At 48.7% G+C, this 23,144-nt stretch overlaps 1 pseudogene; it reads left to right on the top strand.

Moving 5' to 3' along the window:
* Window positions 1-2,123: 2,123 nt before the first annotated feature.
* On the top strand, window positions 2,124-21,679 carry LOC119564984 (annotated as a pseudogene).
* Window positions 21,680-23,144: the final 1,465 nt, after the last annotated feature.

The following is a 23,144-nucleotide window of genomic DNA, read 5'->3' on the forward strand; positions in this document are numbered from 1 at the left end:
TATGATTTCTGACAGAGCTATAGGATTTCTGTTTCCCTGTGACACTGTATACACAAAAAGAGACTGTTCGCATTCTAGTTCAGTCAGAGATTTGTGGCTTTGCCTTTTGGGTAAGTGTGTTGCTCTGCATATAGAATAGTGATTTAATTTTCCACATTTGTGGCATATTTTTCCATAGGCTAGGTGTGTTGTAGCACAGTGTGTACAGAGTTTTTGTGTGAGTGGTTGGTATGCCTGCTTTGCTCTGACTCACCAGCCGCTGGGCCCTCCCCATAAGTATTCTTTTGTGTAACAGCCTCTACAAGCTTGTCAGTATGTGGCCCAGATGGGATCTCTAGTTGTGTCTTTGCAGCTTGTGAGGCTCTGCGAATGCCTATTCCTTTCTGCAAGCCCAAATCAGGTTTCCACTTTCCTCAACAACCTTTCCTTTAGCCCTTTATCAGTGACACTAAGCACAGTACTCAGAAAAAGAAAAGGAGGACTTGTGGCACCTTAGCGACTAACCAATTTATTTGAGCATAAGCTTTCCTGAGCTACAGCTCCCGATGAAGTGAGCTGTAGCTCACGAAAGCTTATGCTCAAATAAATTGGTTAGTCTCTAAGGTGCCACAAGTCCTCCTTTTCTTTTTGCAAATACAGACTAACACGGCTGCTACTCTGAAACCTAAGCACAGTACTGGAGCTGAGAATATTCTTTTCAGTATTTCCAAACTCAAATGCTTGCTTTTTGCCTCAGCTCTGTGACATATTTGTCTATCTGGTCTTCCCCTAAGTGTAGGTGAGGCCACGACAGAACTGGTGCCGTTCAAACACAACATTTTTCTTACGGTTACCATAGTTCCTAAGCCTTGTGAAGATCTCATCCAAAAGAGAAGCATTTTCAGCTGGCTGCTGTAAGAATGTTATAAACTTCCAGAGCTTCCGGTAAAATGGCTACTCTTATCCCCGGTTCTTTTGTATCTGCTCCCGAAGTTTTCATATAGATCTGGAAGGTTTGTTCCCATCTCCAGCAGGATTACAACAGAAAGATAAAGGTGGGGTTGGCTTACAGTCCTCCCTCTTCCGGATTTTTTTTTTTTTTGAAAATAGCCTTTTCTAGTTTAACGGCTTTATGTGGCCTTCACTTGTGTGTACTCACTGTGTCTGTATTCTCCGCGCCTTCTGTGTGGTTTCTGCTGGTCTGTGCACGGCAGCTTCTTCTTGTCTGTGTCCGTGGCACAGTTCGCAGCACTTGCGGATACGCTGTGTCCTGGCAGAAGCGGCCACTTCCCGCAGCCCGAGCCCCCGGCGCCCGCCCGGCAGCGCCGCTCGCAGAGCCACACAGCGGCCGGCGCCGCGGCCCGGGGGTGCGGCCAGCGGGGGGGCGAGGCGCGCCCGCCGCAGCGCTTCGACCCCGGGCCCGGCCAGGTGGCGCCCGCAGGCGGAGCGGGGCAGCCGCCGGGTGTCTCTGCCCCGCGTGGGAGCGCCCGGGCGCCGGCAGGATGCGGCCGCGGGGCCCATTGTGAAGAGACAGCGGCGCAGCCTCCCCCGCCCGGGTCTCGCTCCCACACAGCTGTGGGCACAGACTGCAGCGCAGCCGCCGCCCGGCACGTAGGGGAAGAGGCTGAACGCGCCCAGGAGAGGAAGGATTTCACCGCGGACGCTGCACCCCCCCGGCCAAGGGAGATCGCGCCGAGCCCCGGGGCCGGGATGCTGTGACGTGGCCGTGGTCCTCCTCCCAGCCGCTCGTAGCTGGACCCGGCTGGGAGGTGGGGGCGAGGAGCTCTGATGTTTCTGCTTCAGAGACACCGGAGATAAGGGTATGGTGGGACTCAAGGAGGTGGCTGGGGTGTCTTTTCCAGTTGGTTTCCGAGTGGTAGCCGTGCTAGTGAGGAAGCGGGGGCTAGCCCGCGAAAGCTTATGCCCAGATAAATGTGTTAGTCTCTAAGGGGCCACAAGGACGCCTTTCAAACACTTCTATTCAGCTGAAGAATGATCAGCAAAAACTTTTTTGTGAGCACAAATCTTTTAAAAATGCATCTGAACCCAGATTCAAAAGGCTTCACAGAAGCTTGGGGTTCTCAAAAAAAAGGAAACGTGGCACAAAATGGGTTTTGGAAGAGACTGACACAGGAGAGTTTTATCTAAAAAAAACAATTCAGAGAGTAAAACAGCCTCCCACCCCCAGCTTTGCTGATGCCCCTCAATCCTAACCTGCGGTCTCCCATTATCTAGTTCTCAAGTGTTTCAGGCTATCCAGCTCCTCTCTTAGGTAAGTTTCAGAGTAACAGCCGTGTTAGTCTGTATTCGCAAAAAGAAAAGGAGTACTTGTGGCACCTTAGAGACTAACCAATTTATTTGAGCATGAGCTTTCGTGAGCTACAGCTCACTTCATCGGATGCATACTGTGGAAATCGCAGAAGACATTATATACACAGACACCATGAAACAATACCTCCTCCCACCCCACTCTCCTGCTGGTAATAGCTTATCTAAAGTGATCATCAAGTTGGGCCATTTCCAGCACAAATCCAGGTTTTCTCACCCTCCGCCCCCCCACAAACAAACTCACTCTCTTGCTGGTAATAGCCCATCCAAAGTGACCACTGTCTTCACAATGGGTATGATAATCAAGGTGGGCCATTTCCTGCAGGAATCCAGGTTCTCTCACCCCCTCACCAAAAACCACACACACAAACTCACTCTCCTGCTGGTAATAGCCTATCCAAAGTGACCACTCTCCTTACAACCTGCATGAAAATCAAAGTGGGCCATTTCCAGCACAAATCCAGGTTTTCTCACTCTCCCGGGGGAGTGAGAAAACCTGGATTTGTGCTGGAAATGGCCCACTTTGATTTTCATGCAGGTTGTAAGGAGAGTGGTCACTTTGGATAGGCTATTACCAGCAGGAGAGTGAGTTTGTGTGTGTGGTTTTTGGTGAGGGGGTGAGAGAACCTGGATTCCTGCAGGAAATGGCCCACCTTGATTATCATACCCATTGTGAAGACAGTGGTCACTTTGGATGGGCTATTACCAGCAAGAGAGTGAGTTTGTTTGTGGGGGGGCGGAGGGTGAGAAAACCTGGATTTGTGCTGGAAATGGCCCAACTTGATGATCACTTTAGATAAGCTATTACCAGCAGGAGAGTGGGGTGGGAGGAGGTATTGTTTCATGGTGTCTGTGTATATAATGTCTTCTGCGATTTCCACAGTATGCATCCGATGAAGTGAGCTGTAGCTCACGAAAGCTCATGCTCAAATAAATTGGTTAGTCTCTAAGGTGCCACAAGTACTCCTTTTCTTTTCTCTTAGGTAAGGAAGGAGTTAATATTCTCCAGTCTGTTTTTGGTTGTCAGAGTGAAAGTGAAACGAAAGTCGCTGGCAGTCTGAAGACTCATTCAGAGTTTGATTCTAGCACAGACGCCTGATGTTTTAGGGTGTCTGGAACCCCTTGTTTGGGGCACAGAATGAATCTAGGGCTCATCCTCATCTCTGGAGTGCTGGCTCTGAAGGCTGGTGAGTTTAGGAGGTGTCAGGGATTCTGGCTGGTCTACAGGGATGCCTCTTCAGAAGGCCCATTATAGCAGGGGTGGCCAAACCCTCCCAGCCGCATAGCACAATCTTCAGAAGTTCCAGAGCCAGGGCGCACCTGCCAGGGCTCCCCTTGGTCCTTCAGCCCTGCTTCCGCTGAAGCCCTGAGACCCGCCTCCCCTCTGGGCAGAAGCCCCTACCTCACCACCCTGCTGCAAGGCAGAGGGCCTGAGCTCCTCCCCACCCCCCAGTCTGTTAAGTGGAGAATGGGGGGAAGGGAGGGGGAGCTCCGTGAGCCGCACTTTAACGGTAAAAGGGCCGCATGTGGCTCATGAGCCACAGTTTGGCCACCCCTGCGTTATAGGCTCAGGGGGCAAGAGGGGGAACAGTTTGATTAGCAGCTTGTGTCCCAGAAGGGATTAGACAAGTGAGCCCCCGTGCCCCCCCCCCCCAACGATGGACGGACCAGAGGGAGGTGTGATAGTATAAGCTGATAATCATGGGGGGGTGCTTGGGGTCTTCCAAAAGGATGATGGCAGTGGGGGACAGGGAAGTAATACCAAACTGGGAAGAGGTACTTCAGGGGAGGTGTTTCAGGGAAGGAGGGGAATTGTGTGGTGGTAGCGTGCCCCAGGGCTCACCTGGATCATCCCCGTTTCTATAGGGCTGCCCCAGCAAAGGGCAAGATGTCAGTGCCAAATGTCTTGTCCCGATGGGGCAGCAGGTATGTGTGTGTATGTGTGTACACCCCACCTCTCAGCTGGTTCTTTTCCTTCTCAGCAGAGCTGCCAGTGGAGCTGGCCCCGGGGTCCCAATTACGCTCTGTGGATGTGGTCTTGGACTGTCATTATATAGAGGAAGCTGTGGGTGGATTTCCGGGTGCCTTTGCCGGATCATTCTCCTCAGACCCTGCCACCCTAGTGCTGAGAGGTGTCAGCATTGCCGATGATGGAAGCTTGGACAGCGTCACCAATTATGAGGTGCCAGGCACAAATACTGACTCCGCTTCTCCCATCATTTTTGAAGTCTCAGGTGAGTGAGGAGCTGGGGATAGGAGAATTGCCATGCCAGCCACAGTAAGCCATGAGTGAACTGAAATCTGCATGGACTCAAAACACAGAGCCCTGCCCCAGGGGCTTACATAGGACATGTGCTGGACAAAGGGATAGCAGGATGAAGGGCACTGTGTAAACAGAGACAGAGTCACTATCTATCAACTTACTTACATTAGAGGGACAAGGTGAGTGAGGTAAAATCTTTTATTGGAGCAACTTCTGTTGGTGAGAGAGACAAGCTTTTGACCTACACAGAGCTCTTCTTCAGCCCTCCTTGAGATCCGAAGAAGAGCTCTGTGTAGCTTGAAAGCTTGTCTCTCTCACCAACAGAAGTTGCTCCAATAAAAGATATTATTTCAACCACTTTGTCTCTCTAAAATCCTGGGACCAGCATGGCTACACGAACACTGCTTACCCACATGACCCCACCACCACAATATCTGAGCACCGCATACTCATTAATGAATTACTATCACAATGCCCTTCTGAGATAATTGCATTGGTACTCCTAGTGAAAAAAGGCAAAGCCATTATTTTCACTGATGGAGATTGAAACCCGAATAAACTGCCCTGGTGATAATCAGGCTTCACCTGTATAAATTGTATCATACAGAAGGGAGTTTGCACTCTGGCTAAAATCCCAGTTATATCAGTAGCTAAAGTCTCAAGATAGACAAGGCCATAGACCAGAATATTCATAGATTTTAATTAATATATTCATCTATTTAAGGTGAGAAGGGAACATTAGATAATCTAGTTCAGGGGTTCTCAAACTTCAATGCACCGCAACCCCTTTCTGACAAAAAGAATTACTACATGACCCCAGGAGGGGGGACCGAAGCCTGAGTCTGTATGATTCCCACTGTCCCAACTGGGGAGCCAAAGCCAAAGCCTGAGCCACAATTCCCTGGAAAGGGTAGGGGTCAAAGCCGAAGCCCAAGTGTTACACTAATAAAAATGATACCAACAGGATCTTGTAAGAGGGACAAGGCAAATTGCCACGTTTATTGTAAATACAACAAAATATTCCTATATGCAATTTCTATATAGATCCATTCACACACACAGACATTCACATGCAGGTTCTACATAAAGGTTGTTATAGTTACCAGCCTAGATGTTGCTCGTGCCAAGTCACTGGCCAGGTGGCCTGGACAGGAGAGTGGAGCCAAGTCGTTGTCAGATGCGCATCCGATGCTCCTGGAGGGTGGTCGTAGAACCAGACTCAAAGAACACAGTCCCTGGACCCAATTTTTATAGGTCTCTGGTTCAATACAAGTCTATGGAAGTTGCTTCATCATGCTGAATTTACAATTGAGATGACCATCAATCAGCTCAATCAGCAGGTGATACATCCATGACGGCTCCATGAGGGCTAGGTGTTATCTTCTTGTTCTTCCTTGATGCGTTTTGGGTTCCGGTTCTCCCTCCGGGGGTCATCCGGTTATCTCCACTTTGCATATTCTTCAGCCCATCGATATCAAGGTTGAAATTCTTAGGATTAGGCTGGCACCATTTACTAACCAATTATTTCCCTGCTTCAGGCTCTCAATTCCATGCACTCATCATTCATTCTTTTACTTAACAACACAATCTGTGACTCTTGATTCATTTAACAAGTTTTATCCCACTATCTGTTTTTCCCTCTTCGGATACGAAGATTTACATAGGCATGACAAGGGGTCCCCGCGGGGGAAGAGCATCAGGGTGTTGTTTTAAAGAACAGCATTGTTTCCTCAAAGTTCTTATCACTTTCCAGCACAGACTCTTTGTCCTGTACTGGCCTGAAATAATTCGCACTTTGGCCTTGCATTTGTTACAGAGTGAAATTCAGCAGCATGGAACGGATGTTCATACCTTTTTACAATACCTATATACTCTTTTGTCTATCTTTATTTCTACTACTACATATTTATAATTCTATCATACTTATATAACTTTGTGGGCGACCCAACACAAGGGCTTCAGCCCCAGCCAGAGGATCTGTAACCTGAGCCCCGCCGCCCAGGGCTGAATCCCTCGGGCTTCAGCTTTGGCCCCAGGCAGTGGGGCTCAGGCTTCAGCCCCAAGCCCCAGCAAGTTGAAGCCAGCTCTGGCGACCCCATTAAAATGGGGTTGTGACCCACTTTGGGGTCCTGGTCCACAGTTTGAGAACGGCTGATCTAGTTTAACATCCTATATAGTACAGGCCATAAAATTTCTCCCCTTTATCCCTGTATTGAGCCCAGTCACTGGTGTTTGTCCAGAAAGGCATCCAATCTTGATCTGAAGACTTAAAGAGATGGCAATTGTTCCAAGAGTTAATCACCCTCTCTGTTAGAAAATCTGACTTATTTTTAATTTGAATTTGGTTGACTTCAACTTCCAGCCATTAGTTCTTTGTTAGGCCTTTCTCACTAGATTAAAGAGCTCTTTCACACCTGATATTTTCTCCCCGTGGAGGCCCTTATACACAGGAATCAAATAACCTCTCAGTCTTTTTGATAAACTAAGCAGGTGGAGCTCTTTAAGCCTCTCATTGTAAACATTTTTTCCAGCCCTCAAATAATTTTTGTGGCTCGTCTGTGAACCCTCTGTAAAATTTTCAATGTTTTGTTTAAAATGTGGACACCACATTTGTACAAGTATTCCATTATCAGTTTCACCAGGGGCATACACACTACACTCCTGTTTATATGTTCAAGGATCACATTAACCCTTTTTGCCACAGCATCACACTGGGAACTCATATTGAATGTTTGTCAACTATAGCCCCTAAATCTGTTGGATGGTCACTAGTTTCAGGATACAGCCTCAATTTTATAACTAGGGTCTGCATCTCCTGTTCCTAGATGTACAGTTTTGCATTTGGCTGTATTCAAGTGCAAATTGTTTGCATGCACCCAGGTGTAACAGTGCCTTTGTGGGTCACGACTGAGAATACCAAATTCAGGACAAACTGCTGAGAAATAGGGCGGACATACCCCAGACTAGTGGTTATTCTCCCATGAGATATACCAAACCAGCAACAAAAGTAAACTTCTGTTTCACCACACTGGGTAACAAGAAGTCATAAAAGCAGTTTCCTTAGGCATTCCAGTCCTTGTATCACCACTGTAAACACTAGACTTAGAGATGAGTGGTTCTTTAAAACCAATTTAATCAAACAAAAGCTTCTTCTGATCCCAAAGGACCAGCTACACACCCAGGTCAATAATATATTACTCAGATCTTACCCAAAAATCACGCTGTTGCCAATCCTTTAGTATGCACAATATAAAGGTTTATTTATAAATGAAAAGAAAGAAAGGTGAAAGTTAAAATTGGTTAAAGGAATCAAGTACATAAAATAATTGCAGAGTTCTTCGTTCAGGCTTGTAGCGGTGATGGAATAAACTGCTGGCTTAAGTCAAGTCTCTGGTTGCTTCCAAATCAATGGAAGGTCCTCGATCCCTTGGTTAGAATGCTCCCATTAGTATAAGTCCATACATAGTCCAGAGGTTTGAGCAGGAAAGAGGCAACATGGAGGGGTTTCCAGGGCCTTTTATAGCTTCTGCCATGTGGAGGGAAACCCATTGTTTCAAACAAAGAACTCAGCACAGCTAGTGGAAAATCACAGATGACAAGATAATGTTTGGAGTCACATGGGCAAGTCACATGTCCATGCATGATTAGACACAGTAGAAGCCATTACCTATACTTCAAACAGCATGTTCACAGGAAAGTCCATTCAGGGTAGGTGGGCGTCTTCCATTGTAAGTTAAATGTTCTTTTGATGGGCCACTCAATTTCAATAGTTCCTCCAAGGTGTGCTGGCTAACTACCTTGTGGGCACTACCCCAGGCACAAACATTTGAGATCCAGGTATAGAACCAATGCTCATAACTTCAAATACAAAGTGTTACATGCATACAAATAGCATAATCATATTCAGCAAATCATAGCCTTTCTAGAGACACCTTAATTGACAACCTTCACACAGTATTTGTTGCAGTTATATAACAGTGATAGCAACAATGATCTGTATCAGAGGTGGACAAACTTTTTGGTCCAAGGGCCGCATCTGGGTGGGAAAATTGCATGCAGGGCCATGAATGTAGGACTGGGGCAGGGGGTTAGGGTGCGGGAGGGAGTGTGGAGTGTGGGAGCGGGTGCGGTGTGTAGGAAGCAGCTCAGGGCAGGGGATTGGGGCAGAGGAGGGGTGCGGAGCATATGAGGGGGCTCAGGGAAGGGGGTTGGGGTGCAGGAGGGGGTGCGGAGTGCGGGAGGGGGCTCGGGGCAGGGGTGCAGGGAGAAGTGCGGCAGGGGGCTCGCGGCAGGGGGCTCAGGGCAGGGGGTTGGGGTGGAGGCGGGGTGTGGCAGGGGTGCAGGTAGGGTCCAGCAGGTGGCTCAGGGCAGGGAGTTGGGGTGAGGGGTGCAGGAGGGTTTTAGGGTGCAGGCTCCGGCCTGGCGCTGTTTACCTGGAGCGGCTCCGGGGTGGCAGCAGCATACAGTGGGGCCAGGGCAGGCTCCCTGCCTGCCTGCCTGCCCTGTCCCCACGCCGCTCCCAGAAGCAGTGCAGGGCCCACGGCGGTGGCAATCCCAAGGGCCGAATCCAGCCCACGGGCCGTAGTTTGCCCACCCCTGATCTACATGGTCATATTTTAATCAGATAATGTCACACCACGTTACCAACTGGTCCAGTTCCTTCTGTATGATTGCCCTATCCTCATTGCTATTTAGCACTCTGCCAGTCTTGGTGTCATCTGAAAATTTTATCAGCAGTGATTTTGTATTTAATTCCATATCATCGACAAAAACGTTCTTAATCCATGTAACATGTGCTGTATTGGTATTGTGTTCATGCTAATTTTTAGAATCACATTGGCATGCAGTACTGAGCCAAACACCTTACAAAAGTCTAAATGTCTTACGTCTGCTTTTGTCAACCGAACTTGCAATCACATCAAAGAATGAATTCAGGTTTGTTTGACAAAATCTATTTAAAATAAAAGCCTCTGGAGAGGCATTAATTATATTTCTGTCCTTTAATTTTGTTATTAATTGAATTAATTGTATCAGCTATTCTGTTATTTTGCCGGGGACTAATATCAAGCTAACTGCCCTATAGTTGCCTGTGTCATCCTGCTTGTTGTTTTGGAAACGTGGCACAACATTAGCACTCTTCCAGTCTTCGGGAATTTCCCATGTGACAGGATGTACCTGGCCCTTCAAGGCCCCTTGCTGGAGGCCTTGTGGTCTTACCACATCCTGCCTCAGGAAAGGAGCAGTGAAGGTGGGCCCTCCAGGCCTGCTTCAAGGGGTTGCATAGAAGCAGCCAATCAGAGCCCCGCAGGATAAAATAAAAGCTGCTGCTGGGCCTGAGCAGGTCAGTTCCTAGCTGGGCCCAGAGGAGCAAGGCAGGGTGCGCCTTGCTGGTCACAGGAGCTTGAGGGAGAACTAGAGGGAGGGTTCTGGTGCTACTTGTGGTCTGTGAGGAGGAAGAAGATCTGAGAACTTCAGCCCTAAGGGATGGGTGAAGAGAAGGGGGCTATGTGGGAAAAGGCCCAGGGAACAGCAGCAGCACACCGGAGGCAGCAGTATGTGGCTGCAGTTTATAGGATTCCTGGGTTGGGACCTGGAGTAGTGGGTGGGCCTGTGTTCCTCCACAGGCCACTAGCAAAGTGGCCTAAGCCCCAAGAAGGGGACAAGTTTCCTTTAGAAGCCTGAGTGAAGAGACTGGATTTAAAGGTCCCAGAGGTGGGTCTGAAGACCCTCATGTGGGCAGATAGTTTGTTGGACATTTGCTACCCCGGAAGGGGTTCATCTGTTGAGGACAGTGAGTTGGCCAGAGGGCTGAGCCACTGAAGACCTGCCTAGTGTGACTGACAACCTATAGAGGGTACCACGAGTGGGGAAAAGAGGATTGCAGTACCACACCCAGCCAATAGGAGGCATTCAGGAGATGAGTACCCCATCGCACCCCAATATTCCAAGCTTTATTAAAAATGAACACCAGTGGGCCAGAGATATCCTCAGCCAACACTTTTTTATGACTCTTGGGTGCTGGGGACCTGGTGATTTAAATTATTTTGTGCTTTATAGATATTGGTTAACATGCTTCCTAGTTACTAAGTTCTTGAAAATACTTTGTCATCCTCATGTGATATGAGTATGTCATCCTGCTTCTTTTAAAATACAGAACAGAAATATTTATTGAACACTTCTGCCTTTTCAGCATCATTATTAACAATGTTACCATCTCCATCTAGTAATGGGCCTATACCATTGCTAGGATTTCTTTTGTTCTTCATATACTTACAAAACTCCTTATTGTCCTTGCCCCTGCCAGCCATGCATTTTTTCTTGATGTCTGTAACTTTCTTTATCAGTTTTCTACACTTCATAACTTCAAAACTGGAGCCCCTCTGAGTTTCAAAATATGCCCTTGACTGGCACCAGACCCAATGCTGGTAGAGGCATCAACATTGATGTTGGCACCATCGGCCCTAGCATTGGAGCCATTGTCACAACTATCAGCATTGCCATTTCCTGAGAGCTACTTTTCATCCCTGTCACCAATATACTCCTTCTCTGCCACTCTGAGCAGGGACCCTCACCTGAGGAGTGAGGTCGATACCGCCAAGGGGACTCTGAAGCATGCAGTACTGAGTCCTGGTGCAGAACTAGCATTGGATGGGGCATACCCAGTTATGCCAATATCAGTACAACCTGCCACCATGGCCTCATTGGCCAGCCCTCCCATAGATCTTGGAGCAGGGTCCCCTCCCATGTCTCAGCAAAGAGGAGAAGATTTCAGTTGCCTCTGGTGTTGCTGGCCAGAGCACCCCCGTCAGAACTGGAGGGAGTCTCTGAAGATGTGATAGAAGCAGTGAGGGAAATGCTCCAGCTGCCTTCACCACCAGAAGAATCTTCTTTGTCCCTGGACAAGACAGTTACAGTGGCTCTGATACCAGCTGTTGATGACTTCAGCTGGGCATCCCAGGAGATACTCTCGAGGACAGTGGATACAGGACACTGTGGTCCAGGAAAACGCACACAAGGTATTCAGCAGCCTCAGCACCTGCAAGAATTGCCCTCCTGATCAGTGAGGGCATCCTAGATCCAGCCAAGATCTGCTGAATACTCCCAGCCTCACCCCCTCTCAGTGCAGTGGGGGAGCTGTCTTCACCCAAATTCCATTACTTAGGCAAGGACAGCAAACCAGCAGCCTGCAGCACTGGCTTCCTCAAGGGGTTAATATTGGTCTGTCAGTCACCTTGCTTCCTTTCCTGATTGGCTAAATCTGTCCTGATGTTACCGCCTTAGGCCCTTTGTGAGACATTGCTAGGCAGGATAGCAGTGAGGGCTGGCTCTGCCCACCTGATATTTCCATTGGTGTGGTTTTGTGATTGCCACATGTTCCATGTTGCTGGGTAGAAAAAAACACTCTTTCTCTGGCACTGTAATTGGCAGAGGAGGCTGAGCTTGGAGCCTAATGATTGGCCAGGGCAAAATCATATTTCGATTGGCTGCTGCCCTCCCCGCCTGAATTTTTTATTGGGGGGTGAGACCTGTTGCTAGGTGGAGTAGCCGGCGCTGGGACTTTGCAAGGGTAATACAGGATCACGGGAGAACTTAAAAAATGGGGGCCAGGTGTGGGGTATCTTGGGATGGATGTTTTTGCACACTCTGCCCCAGGTGGTCCTGCCCATGCAAGTCAGTGCATATCCAGGTGTGATTTCTGTAGGTGTACTTACACTCCTGAACCCCAGGAGCTGCTACTGCGTGGCAATTTTGCAGTGTGCAACCCTGGGCTCCTGAACTCTAGTCCACCACTGCCATAATCACATAACCACATAGATAAAGACAGAGGCACACTCAGAGAGAGAGAGAGAGAGAGAGTGCAAAGTTGCATGGTGGAGTTGATGGCAGAGAGGTAGAGAGCAGGGATAAGTAAGAGCAAGAGGGAAGGTGTGGGATGAAGGTAAGGAAGAAGGTGGGAATGAGGGAGGATAGGAAGGGGGAGAGTGGGGCAAAGGAGAACATTGTTGCCGGCACCCAGTGCCGAGAGGCTAAACAACAGCTCGGGTTGGTTCGCTACCCGGTGTGCTACACCCAATAATCACAACGGGGTGGAGAAGCAGAAAAGTTTATTTGCAGCTGCAAAAAGGTACAGGGAGAATAGAATCTCATATCCTGCACACAGAGCAGGAAGTTACACAGGCTTTTATACATCCTTTTTTTCCAGCATACTTATCCAATAGCAAGCTGCCCTAAGTATCCATATAGCCAGCCAATCCAGTTCCCAGCTAGTTCCCTTGTTCTCTGTATCATTTGTTAAACTATACATAAAGCTGCTTTATTCAGCATTTTTCTTCCATATCTGCCCTGTTTGGCCTTGTTTAGTTTCAGGCAGTCTGACTCTGCAACATATTGTTGCAGATCCTCAGCATAACTGCTGCGAGTGCCTCCAGGCGGGGGGCCAAGGAGACTTGGGCCTAGTGCGAGGGAGCTTCATCGACACTCGTGGTCTTCCATCCCCTCGAGTTACCTAGTGGCCATGCCCCAGTGTCCCCAACAACATGATGAAGGGGGACACATAACTTATGAGGAGAGGCTCAGGGAACTGGGGTTATTTAGTCTACAGAAGAGAAGAGTGAGGGGAGATTTGATAGCAGCCTTCAAATACCTGAAGGAGGGTTCCAGAAAGGATGGAGCTAGGTTGTTCTCAGTGGTGGCAGATGACAGAACAAGAAGTAATGGTCTCAAGTTGCAGTGGGGGAGGTTTAGGTTGGATATCAGGAAACACTATTTCACTAGGAGGGTGGTGAAGCACTGGAATGGGTTACCTAGGGAGGTGGTGGAATCTCCATCCTTAGAGGTTTTTAACGCCCAGCTTGACAAAGCCCTGGCTGAGATGATTTAGTGGGAGTTGGTCCTGCTTTGAGCAGGGGGTTGGACTAGATGACCTCCAGAGGTCTCTTCCAACCCTAATCTTCCATGATTCTATGACACACTTGGATGGGATGTGGGGCTGCTGAAATGGTTAGTGGAGGAAAGCTACAGGTGAGGGATCCCGGCTTCAGTGATAGTGAAAAAGGAGAAGATAGCAAAAGGAAAGGAAAGGGTGGCCTTTTCTAATCTTGCCGAAAAAATCAGCAAGATTTTGAATGGAAAAGTGGAAATGACAGGAGAGGGGAGAGTTTAAGGATGGACGTGAGAGTGGCAAAGAAGTGGTGGGGATTTGAGGATGGTCTGCAATGAGAGTGCAGAAGTGCTGTTTGGTTAGAGAGAATGTAGGAGGAGAGAGCCTGAGAATCCTGATACCCACAGTTCTGTGCTCACAAGCAAGCAGCTGTGTAACCTGCTAGCAAAGTATGTCACGCTACCCTCTCGTGCCTGGTCCGTAGGCTCGACTGGATACTTCTGCTTCCACTTACTGCTTCCTTGGGTTTGTCTACACTGCAATTAAAAACCCGTGGCTGGCCCGTGCCAGCTGACTGGGCCTCAGGGACTCAAGCAGCAGGGCTGTTTAATTGCAGTGTAGGCTTCTGGGCTTGGGCTGGAGCCCAGACTCTGTGACCCTCCCACCTCGCAGGGTCTTGGAGCCTGCGCTCCAGCCCAAGCCCGGACGTCTACACTGCAGTTAAATAGCCCTGCAGCCTGATCCCCATGAGCCTGAGTCAGCTGGCACAGGCCAGCTGGGGGTGTCTACTTGCAGTGTAGACATACCCAGTGAGATCAAGTGGTAGAAGTCTGTGGTGTTGATCTGAAAGTCCTGAGTTCAAACCAGTTGATGATATATGCAGAGAAAAATCATGGGATGTAATTTAAAAATGTAATCATATCATCGTAATGAATATGCATCAAACCCAGCAGCAGAATTACAGGTACCCTGTTCCCTGGACTCTGCAAGCACCTTCCTCACTGTGCACCTTTCAAACCGGCTGCATGTTATACATTTGGACTATCTATGAAACATCTCAGTATGCTCATGCTCTGTACTATACATTTCCTTGCCCTCATGTCCCACCTAGACACCAAGCAGCAGAACCTGCTGCCTTTAACTGAGGACAGAGTTCCTTCGTGGAAGAATGTACACTTCACCCTGGAACTGCAACTTGCCAGGGATATAAGGGAGGGATACAAGGAGAGGAGAGGGTGCAAGAAAGGGAGTATCACAGCTACAGGACTAGCTGCACTTCAGTCCTCTTTCTAGTCTCTCTCAGAGAACCTAAATCAGGTCTTGGGCCTCTTGCCCTTGTCTGTTTTGGGATGGAATCTTGTGACTCTTCCATACTTGCATCAGGTCTGGGACCACTGCCCCATGTATGACAACTGCTTATCATCGTGCAGGTCCAGCTAGGTTTGGGGCAACTGTGTTTCCTTCCCATGGGAACCTGTGACCAGTAATAATGACCAACAAAATAATCAAATATTTTAAAACAAAATCATAGAATCATAGAATATAAGGGTTGGAAGGGATCCCAGGAGGTCATCTAGTCCAACCCCCTGCTCAAAGAATATTTACTTAGCAGTTGAAACAAAGTTTTTCTCCTCAATCATGACAGTTAGAAACTTACTTTTTTAATCAAAGCTGAAATTCTCATGCAATTGTTTGATTTCAGCGGGGGCTATAAGAAAAAGTTGGCAAAGCTGTTACAGGATCATCTTGAGCCATCTTCTCCTTTCTGCCTGGACCATCCCAGATGGTTACCTGTTAGGAAGCCCTTAATCGAAGACATTCTCACAAAAACCACCTCACCAGAGCCAGGCCAATATACAGTATTAACAAATTATTTAAAGTGCTCCCATATTTTGTCATGGGGAGTATAGCTGAAGAGAGTGCAGGGCAACAAGAAAGATTGGCATGTGCTTCAGTAACAATAATGGATTTGGCAGGTAGATTTTCTCTTTGACAGACGCTCATCTCTAGCTGTTGCTGCACCCTCAATACCTCTTCCTTTTTTAGGCTGGGACCTTTAATGTTTCAGCATCCCCTTTGCTCCTAGGTTTAGGCTTGGGAAGAATAAACCTTGCTAGCATGGTTGGTATGTAGGCAGGTAGGTATTTCCCAATTTATAGCTCTCCCTGTTGTTCCCTTAAGGTATCGTCTGTCTGTTATTGTTTTGTTCCCTGTTGTTTTTCCCCAACAGCCTTTGAGTTTATCCAGTCTGGCTGCAAAGTTAAAGCAAACAGGTAAACTGAGGAATATATGATATTCATAAAAATAATACATATGACTTCCTCATTCACCACAAGAACTTCTTTAAACAAGCTGGGAGACCAATGTTACATGCTAAGGCTCTTGTGTTTGCATAGCAGCAGCCTGACCCCATTTTACACTAGGTGTAGACACAGCCCTTGGTGTCTCACCAGATTAGGTCCCTACTGAAACTTGATCCTGTTTTTCCTGTTCCATTCATCAAACTACATGTCTTCTCTTTCTCATTACAGAAACTTTGGTACCCATCCCATATGCGGAATCCCTGCTGCATGCAGACTGTGCTGGGGAGAAAGTGACCTGTGAGATCTCTCCATACAGCTTACACCTGGCAGATGAGGGGCCCAGCCAGGCCTCCTGGTTCATGGGGACCCTGAAGTTGTCCAGTGGGATCAGCATAGCCCTGGTGCTGAAGGTCAGCAGTGTCAGGGAAGAAGATGAGAGAATGGCTGTACTGCACCCAAGGCTGATGGTCCCTATAAGCAAGGAGGGCACAGTGCTGACCACAGGTAAAGAAAGTGGCGAATGAGGGGAAAAGACTTTAGTGCTGGAATGCACCTACTGCACCAGGGAGCACTAGGGGAGCCAGACACTCCAGGGCTGAAGCCTCCACATTAAGGAGTGCTAGGGGAACTAGAGACCCCAGGAATACCACCCCACTCTGTAGTCTGGGACTTAAGGGAACTAGAGAAAAGGACTGCACATGCTGTGAGTCAGCAGGATAGATAATCCTTCCCTTCTTGAGGGAAGCTCAAATGTAGGGGCCCTCCTGCTATCTGCGGGATGTAACCGCTGGGCCACCAATGTGACCCCTTGATCACTCTGCCCTTGCACTTCTGTGCCCCTTGACTCCCCAGTTCTGGCCCCGCTGTTCTCCCCACCACTGTCACTATAAGACTATAACAGGGTTTGAAAAAGGGCTAGATAAGTTCATGGAGGATAGGTTCATCAATGGCTATTAGCCAGGATGGGCAGGGATGGTGTCTCTAGTCTCTGTTTGCCAGAAGCTGGGAATGGGCGACAGGGGATGGATCACTTGATGATTACCTGTTCTGTTCATTGCCTCTGGGGCACCTGGCATTGGCCACTGTCAGAAGACAGGATACTGGGTTAGATGGACCTTTGGTCTGACCCAGTATGGTCATTCTTATGTTCTTATGTTCATTATTTGCCACACCACTGTGACCCTTGGCAAGTGCTATGTCTGCTCTCCAAGAGTTCGGTGTAGCAAGGAGAGCAAAATGCACTTACTCCCCGTATCCTGCTAATAGCTCTGCAGCCTGCAGGATGGGATCTTCTTGTGGGGAGACACATGTCCAACCCTTCAACCCAGCATGGCCAGTCAGTCCACAGCATGCTTCCTCCAGGTGGGTGGAGCTGTGACCCAGTCCCTGATGTCCTGCCAGGGGGAGTCTTCCATAACCACATATATTTAACACTCTCTCAGTCTATTTGTCTTTCTCCTTCTCTTTGTTCCTAGTTGAATTCCAGTTGTCATCTCGCACCCCTACTTTGCGTACCCGACTTGGCACCTCCGTCACCCTGGACTGCAGCTTTGTCTTGGCTTCCAGCTCTCCGCTGGCCTCGCTGGAGTGGAGGCTGCAGCACCGAGGCAGCGGGCGTAGAGTTTTCCACTACCAGGCGGGGGACGTGGCACAAGCAGAATAGTCAACGGCCCCCGTGGATGTGGTGCAGCTGCTGGAGACTGGAGATGCATCACTTAGCCTGCATGGAGTGGGGGTGGGGGATGAAGGGACATACATCTGCTTAGTGTCCACCCCCCAGCACCAGGCCCAGAACATCATCCAGCTGCAGTTGGTCGGTGAGGCAATGATGCTTTAAGGATACCTAGTCAGGGGGCAATAGGGGAAACAGGCCCCATTCACTGGAACCTGACCATTCCCCGTATCTCTCTGCTCCCCTCCTTGCTTCCCCAGCCCCACCCAGTGGGGATGAGGGACTCCTCTGTACTACTCCATTCCCTCAAACACAGTTTATCACCAGCTGGATTTAATTTCCTGTTTGCCCCCCTCCAGAGCCCCCGAGAGTCCGTTTGTTCCCAGAGTTGGTGTCACGTGAGGGGGATGGAGCCACTACCCTGACCTGTGAGATCTCTGGCTATTACCCCCAGGATGTGTCGGTGAAGTGGACACGGGAGGCCCCTGACGACAAAGACAAGATCCCTATCTCAGGCTCAAGCACATACTTCTCCAGCCATAGGCAAGCCCAGGATGGCACCTATGGCATCAATTCATACCTGAGTATCAACACAGCCATAGAGCTGGGACCTGTCACCTACAGCTGCCATGTCTCGCATCTGGCCCTTGAAGAGCCAATTACAGCTAGTGCCCAGCTCAGGACACCAGGTAAACAGGGGGAAAGGAGGGCGAGTTCTCCTTATTGCCCCTGCCTCTCAGCTTTTGCTTCAACCCTCTGATCTCCTAGCTCCAGCTTTTCCCTCACCTCTCAATTCTGGGGTACTGAAACCCCATCCCATTTGGAGCACCCTCCCATTTCCCCTGCCTGCCCTCATTCCCCATCCGTTCTTTCCTCTCCTGGCTTCTCCTGGCAGTCGCACTTCCTCAGCTCTCATTGCACCCTCTACAGCTCTTTGTAAAGCATGTTCTCTGCATCATGCAGCACCTTACACTGTTAAGGGGGCAGTGGTTTCAAGGGAACAAAAAGGCAGCACACGGACTCCTTATTGGGAACCCAACCATGCCCCAAGGACCCCTATACACTGTTGTCTCCAAGGGAACCAGGACCTTCTTTGCCCCCACCCCCTTCCTTCCCCAATAGGAACTCAGCTTAGTCCCTGCTCCCTGTGGCACTGTTCTAATGAGATCCTAATCTTTCCCCAGAAACCTTGCACATCTCTCCTCCAATAGGATCCCAGCCCTGCCCTGCGTATGATCTGTGTGAAAAATTTTAGCTCTCTGAAACAGACTCAGATGAGCTTCACATCACTGACTCCCCCTCTTTCTCCAACAGAGCACAAAACATCTAATGGGCTTGTGGGAACCTTCATTGCTACTTCCATCTTCCTTGCTGCTCTCGTTGGCCTCATGCTCAGGAGAAGAAAAGCAGGTCAGAGTGTAAAGCATTTCAGCCCTCTCCCTAGACTGAGGTTCCACGGTCAGAGCTCATCTCCTGCTCCCCATGGTGCCGCTGGCTGTGAGACGCAGAGACTGGAGTAGCCTGGAGCACCTGCTACAGCCAGCACTCCTGCCACTCTAATTACAGTGCTTCCTGCAGGGAGTAGCATAGCTGGAAGCTCCGTCACAACCAGCTGTCCTGCCTCCTTCCCTACAGCAGCCTTGCTGGGAGAAGCCTGGACCGGAGTATTTGGGAGCTCCCCTCCTACTTCGTGCGCCTACTTCCTTTCCATTTTGCCTCCTTGAGGGAGAAGCTGGAAATGGAGTAACTGGGAGATGATTCCATAGCTAGTTCTCCAGCTTCTCTTCTTACAGTGTCTCTTGCTGGGTAGGAGAGGGGGTAGCTCTTAGGAGTGTTAGTGATGATAATGTAGTCCTCAGACCTGTATATTTGCCTGAGATAGAATTTTGGGTCTTGTTTGCTCATTTGACTTTTGATATTTTTATAGTCTTACTAATATGTATGAACAAAGATACTGGGTGTTACATCTGCCCACAAGCAGATCAGGTGAAAAGAGATAAGAGATAGTGCTAAAGTGTTATTGGGCAGAATGGGTGTGTAATATAAAAGCAGTCACTTGATGGACAGTCCTTCCTCAACTCCTCTCCCGAGATAAGGTCAAGCAACCAGTCGGGAGGGCAAGGGGGATGGGAGGGGAAGGTATAAGAAACACTAAAAGCCAAAGAAATCCCTGTCCCTGACTGGAGCACAACCTCACTCCTTACTCCTCCCATGGGATATGAAAGAGGTGGTACTGAAGCCCCCAGACCCAAAACCCTCCAAAATGACCATACATTATAAGGGGTAGGATCAGAGGTGCACTACTTCTGCTCTTCTACTTTCTGTCTGCATGACAAGAACCAGGGCAGGGTGAAGGGAAAGCTCTTAATAGTAGCCTACCATCGCCCTGGTAGCTGCAGATCATGGAAGAGAATGACATTTTACTGATTGTTTTTGTCTTCCTGAATCAATTATTTTTCTTTCTTTTCAGTTGATCCAAAATCTGAGGAATCTCTGGAGACTTCAGGGTAAAAGGGACAGTTAACTCAGTTACCCTTATTCCTGCGCCCCCTCTGACAGACCCCATACCAGATGAAGACCCAGCCGCTCAGAAATTAACCTCCCATTTTACATTAATGGAGCTATCACCATTTCCAGGGACCCTCTTGCAGCTCTATAGGAAGGGATTGGAGGACCCTTGTGACCCTGGAAAGGTGGAGTTAGAGAAAAGGGGGTGTCTCCATCATGTGAGTGGGGGTAATACCATTAACCTCACTGGAACACTGTTCTTCTCACACTTTCAGGTACACAGAGCTAGATACACAAAGGGATGTAGACATTTTAGGTGCCTAAGACCAACATTTAGGCACCACTGAGATCCTCAAAGCTCTGCTCAGCTGGTGCCTAACCGTTTAGCTACCTAAATTCCTTAAGCACCTAAGTTTCTGCCTGTGGACATACACAAAATCACCTAATTCCTGATGCCATTGAGCTGCTTGGTTCCCTAGCTCATGCATAACCCCTGGTAGGATTGTCAGCCTAGGCAATACCCTGCCTTTGTCGCCTGCAGGGCCTGATACCAGAGGCATGCTCAGAGCATACCTATCAGAGCAGGCCTTGAACAGAGACAGCTAGGAGCAAGCAGGTCAGAAATTTGGTGGGTGTGTGTATACACATATGTGTGTACGTGTTTACTGTCACTTTGCCCATGTCATCCCTAGCTTTTAATCCCTCCACTGGCTCTCCCTTCTCTATCACATCAAATATAAGCTGCTTATATTCACCTTCTAGTCCTTTCTTGGCCATTTCCCACCCTACCTATCATCTCCCATTTGCTATTGAACTGTTGATGCTCATCTCTGATGGGCCCATCATGCCAGTCTCCATTGGCCACAGGTTACATTTTCAGACAAGCATCTTTCTACTTTCTCCCACGCTGTTCAGCACACTTGGGAGGGGCTCCCTGAGAACATCCATAAAGCATCCACCGTCAAATACATCCACAAAACTCTCCTTTGCCGCGATGCCTGTAATATATTGACAATGGTTAGAATGCCAATCGTCCTGACCATTATTGTCTCATTGCTTCCTTTTATTCCCCTAGAAGTCTCTTGCTTTACGCTCAAGATTGTAAGCTCTTTGGGGCAGGAATTGTCTTCGTGTTCTGTTTGTACAGTGCCTAGCACAATGGGGTCGTGGTCCACAACTAGGGATCCTATGTGCTACAATAATGCAACTAATAACCTTATTAGCTTAGTGGACAGAGCACTCCCCTATAATGTGAGAGACCCAGTCTATATCCCTGTTCTGCCTGAGTTGGAGCAGGGACTTGAAGTCAGTTCTCCCACATCCCAGGTGAGTGCTCTAACCACTGAGTCGTTGAGTATTCTGGGGTGGTTATGTCTCAGTCTCCCCTGCTGCAGCTGTTCCACTTGATATAAATGAAATATTTTTGGAGCCGGGCCTCTCCCACATCTCAGGGGATTGCCCTGACCACTGAGCTACAGAGTCAAACTCCTGCTTTGACTCCTCTTTCTTAAATAAATATTTAATTATTTATAATGAAGAGGTTCTTCAGCAGGAGAGATTGAGAGCCAGTTACATCCCTTGTTAGTATCTTGCTGAAGAGCTGTGTTGGGAAGCTCAGGGTGGAGAGGGAGTGGGCGAGAATTGGGGCTCACTCTGTAACTGGCTCAAACGAGATACGGTATTCACTGCACTTTGTGCTAGTTTGAATTTGACCTCTGAATAAAACCCTGTTGTTATTTTTCTAACACATTTCCATTTTAACTCCAGACTCATCTGAATTGGAAAGTCTGGGGAGGGAGAAGCATCATGCCACCACTTCTCAGGAGGGGTGGAAGGGTGAAATTGCAGTGACAGATCACAGTAGAGGTTTACTGGTTATTATACAATTCTCTTCTTTGTCCTTTTCTTCAGCAGTAATAAGGTAAAAAGACGTATTTAATTCCCAGCCTCATTCTGTAAAGGGCAATATGAAGTGTAACTGATAGGAAACAAACTGGGGTAAAGGCTGTCTCAGTAGTGATCCCCATCCCCATGCAGGAGTTTCAACCACGACAGCAGAAAGAAAACTCAGCAAAAAGAAATGGGGGGAGGGGAGGAAGACTTCCGGACCGGACTATATGTGCACGCACACACCTAGGTGTTCAGCAGACAGAGCTGCATCGCCAAAGTGATCAATTGTGGCTGGTTTTGGGATACAAAACACTTTGAATGCAGGGAGAATGCAATGTTGTTATCCTCACTGTACGAATAAAGGGCAGCAGAACTGTGCTTAGCATGCGCTGATTGAAAGGGTCACCCTAACCTCAAACCCGCTTGCTAAGCAGGGGGTAGGGATGTCGCATCCCAGTGAAAGTTAGAGGGGTTAGGGATCGATGTTTTTATCTAGTGGGGGGGCTCTGCTTTAAAGGGTTCTAGGTACTATTTGATTCTCTTCTCTTTAGTGTTCAAAGGGAGAGTTGAGTAAACTCAATTAAAAGTTCTTGTTTCTGTTGGGTGGTTACTAGAGCTGAAATCACTGATGAGCAGCTCTAAGCCTTCAGCCTGGTGTGAGCACAGTGTTGTAATGAAAGACAAGAAGCAACAGTAGAGAGGTTCCTCGCTGTCCAGGGAAATCACTAAGGGTATGTCTACACTACTCACCGGATGGCAATTGATCCAGCGGGGATCGATTTATCGCGTCTAGTCTAGACGCGATAAATCGACCCCCAAGCGCTCTCCCGTTGACTCCTGTACCCACCCCCACGAGAGGCGCAGGCGGAGTCGGCGGGGAAGCGGCAGCAGTCGACTCGCCGCGGTGAAGACACCACGGTAAGTCGATCTAAGTACGTCGACTTCAGCTACGTTATTCACACAGCTGAAGTTGCGTAACTTAGATCGATCCCACCCCCAGTGTAGACCTGGGCTAAGAGCTGGGCTAAGTGGTGGAACCTCAAAATGGGGCATTGCAGAAGTGGTAGTGAGTGGCAAGCAGCACTGATGGCAGCAGCATTGCTGAACAGCGGCAGAGGTAACAGCAACAGAGGTAGTAGCACATAGCTAACGGCGGCAGAGCACAGTGGAAGCAGCAGCAGAGACACTGCTCGACGCTCCCCCTCCCTTTTCAGGGGTGGGAGGTGAATCCAGGTGAGCGCACCTCTGAACGAAGGGTCTTCACTGACTAAGAACAGCCAACTGTGAGTAGGGTGCAGTGCAGGGAGAGGGGAGTGGTGT

Source organism: Chelonia mydas, unplaced genomic scaffold (genome assembly GCF_015237465.2).
Source record: "Chelonia mydas isolate rCheMyd1 unplaced genomic scaffold, rCheMyd1.pri.v2 scaffold_45_arrow_ctg1, whole genome shotgun sequence".
In the NCBI taxonomy this organism is placed as follows: domain Eukaryota; kingdom Metazoa; phylum Chordata; order Testudines; family Cheloniidae; genus Chelonia; species Chelonia mydas.